Consider the following 3,348-nt stretch of genomic DNA (forward strand, 5'->3'; position numbering starts at 1 on the left):
TATATATATACATACATGCATGCATGCGTACATACATACGTTCATACATTAATACAAAGTACGGTAGAGGCCACAGCCACTCATGATAAGAAGGAGTACTGGTCGAATGTCTCACTGAAAATTATACATACAAATTTGCACATGTACTGACTCCAAATGTTGCTCATATAAGCACAAGTAAGCATAAATACCTTGTTGATACTGCTTAAAATTTCAATGAAGGAGTTTGGATCCAGGTTAGAAACCGGTCCTTTCTCTGTTGGCAAGAAATCTTGAAATAAACTGAATAATGACATCCATCCATCCAAACACCGCCCTCACATATTTCCATCTCTTTAATGACCTGTGCAGGACATGAGTACAGCCTCTTCCTTTAGACCAATTTATATAAAAAAATGCATGTATGTACACCTGCATACATGTATGTCAGGATGTATATCAGGATGTATGTCAATTTGTAAGTATGTATGGCTGAATGGTTAAGAAGTTAACTTCGCAATTACAAGATCCCAGATATCTGGCTTATGTATCATTTACCATAGCCATGGGTTACCGTTAGGTAACTGAGTAGAAGGAAACACTCATAAACACAACGGATGTCTCGTATCTGTAATCCAAATATGCAGCCTTATAACTCACTCTCACATGGATTTCGTTTAAGAATGCCATTAACGGAGCGTGTTTCTGTGGAACATGTAGTTACTTCAGCAATAATTCAATGAACAGGAAGTTCAATTGATCGAACAGAAGTTCAGTTGATCAGCGCAGACACCTACAGAAATCCATTATGCATGTATATGTGCGTATATTTAAATATAAATATAAATATGTGTATGTATACCCATATACGTATATATGTATTCATACATACATACATACATACATACATATATACATACATACATACATACTATATATATATATATATTTATACCAGAGTAAGCACATAAATGCGAAACAAGGTGGAAAAATAGTACTCGAATACCGGAGGTAGAGTAATATGCTTTATTAAAAAGTACCAAAAATATCACAAAAACTGTTACTCAGAGTTTCACGTTCTCGTTCGTTGGACATTATATTTTAGAATACACACACACACACGCACGCACACACACACACACACACACACACACACACACACACACACACACACACACATTTATAAAAAACAAAAGACGAAAACAGGTGTATAAACAATAAGCAGTATATTAGTTTGACGCTCGGGAACGTGAGAAAGTCTTTTACGTTTCGAACCTGTGCCCTTCAGCAGAAAGGAATACGAGGAAATAAACACAGAGAATAAAACAAACGTACAGAGAATGGCAGAAAGAGGTGGAGATGTAGTAAATGACGTTGCTAGAAGTGCAGGTGAAGGAGTCAGTGGTATGATAGGGACGATGATGGGTGCCTGTGAGGATGGTGGTGTTGGAGAGTTGCGGGCAAGTGCAGCAGCGTGGTTGGGAATAGGGGAACCAGCCAGGTTGGGAGGTGGGGATAGAGAAGAAACTTGACGAAGAAGTCACGTAGGTTGTGGAAGATGTGTGAAGTGGAGGGGTCGGACTGGAGTCGCCGGAAGGCTCGGAGAATTGTGCAGGGCGGAGGGGTGGTAGGTGAAGGGAAACGAGAGAAGGCAACGGCGGGACGGGTACGGGGAGAGAGAGCGGAGGCACGGTCCACGGAAGTGCTCTGGCAAGGGCGTTTTGATAGTGGTGAGGGTATATCCATGAAGGATGAAGTGGCGATCCATGAGTTGAAACTGAATCTCAAAGTCATGGTTATCACTGCAGAGCCTGCGCAGACAGAGGAATTGGGAGTAGGGGATGAAGAACTTGGTGTGGGTAGGGTGAGAGGAGAAGAAGTTGAAGTATGAGTGTGAGTCCGTGTGTTTTTAGTGGATGAAGGTAGTGAGAGCGGAGTTGTGTATGTTGACCGAAATGTCGAGAAAGGCGAGGGAAGTGTTGGAAATAGTGCAGGAGAATTCGAGGGCAGGATAGAAGGTTTGGATAACAAAGAGGAAAGAGTCTAGTTACTCGCGGGAGAGTGAGGTCGTACCGATACAGTCATCAATATAACTACTGTATAGTTCGGGAGTGAGACCAGTGCATCTTGAAAATATTTGGGCCTCAACGTTGCCAACGAACAGGTTCGCATAGTTGGGGCCCATTCTCGCTCCCATGGCCACTCCCGAGAGGCGTAGGTAAAACTCTCCCGCGAACTAGAAGCAGTTGAGGGAAGAACAAGTTCGGCCAGACGAAGAACTGCGGACGTGTCAGGATGGGGGTTGGATCGAAGGTCTAAGAAGTGTTTGAGGGCAAGAAATCCTTCGTTGTGTGGGATCACCGTATATAGACTCTCGATATTAAGAGTGAAAAGAAGTTTAGAGGGGCCAAGAGTGAAGGAGAAAGAGTTGAAAAGACGGAGTGCATGGTTAGTGCCGTGGATGTAGGAGGAGAGGGAGCCTCTAAGGGGATAAGGACACGGTCGAGATATTTCGAGATCAGTTCTGTGGGGGCAGGTACAGGCGGAGACGATGAGGCAGCCAGGGTTGTTGGGCTTGTGGATTAAGGGAAGGAAATAAATGGTGGGAGTGCGTGGAGTATGGACAATGAGTTTGGAGGCGATGGGAGGGAGATGAGAGGAGGAGATGAGGCCATGGGTAGTGGAAGGCAGTCTGTTGATATCTAGGTGTGGAGTTGGAGGGCAGGGGATAATAAAAGGAGGTGCCTTGAAGTTGGCAGAACGCTTTAGCCTTGCAGAGGTCTGCACGCCACACCACCACGGCTCCACCCTTGTCGGTTGGTTTTATGATAATGTCTTTGCGGTGTCGGAGATATCTAAGGGCCGAGAGTTCGGCCGGGGAGATGTTCAGATGTCGGGGACGCTTGCGAAAGTTAACCACTCCACAACATGTTGGCAGATACCTGAAAAATGATCGACAGCTTGGAACTGGTCAGGAGCTAGCGTCCAGTGGGATGGTCGGTGGCCCAAGTCATTGAAGCAGTCCTCTTCGTTAGATGCATGTGGAATGTTGTAGAACAGTACATATAACCTGACACGGCGCACAAAGCTATGAATATTAGCACGGGTCTGAAATTCGTAACTGGATGGAGTGAGGGGGATGAAGCGCAGACCTCTACTGAGAAGAGAGCGCTTCGCCTCAGAGAGGGCAAGATCAGGAGGAATGGTAACGACAGAAGTGGGAGTGTGGATGAGTTAGATGTGTGAAGGGTGGTGGAGGTATTGAAAGGCTGGGAGGAGAGAGAGGAGGGGTAAGTGCGTGGAGGGTTCGAGTAACGGAAGGGTTGGCGTGAGGATGAGGGGGAAGTGTATCGGGGAGGGAGGGGTAGG

Source organism: Octopus bimaculoides, chromosome 6 (genome assembly GCF_001194135.2).
Source record: "Octopus bimaculoides isolate UCB-OBI-ISO-001 chromosome 6, ASM119413v2, whole genome shotgun sequence".
Lineage (NCBI taxonomy): Eukaryota > Metazoa > Mollusca > Cephalopoda > Octopoda > Octopodidae > Octopus > Octopus bimaculoides.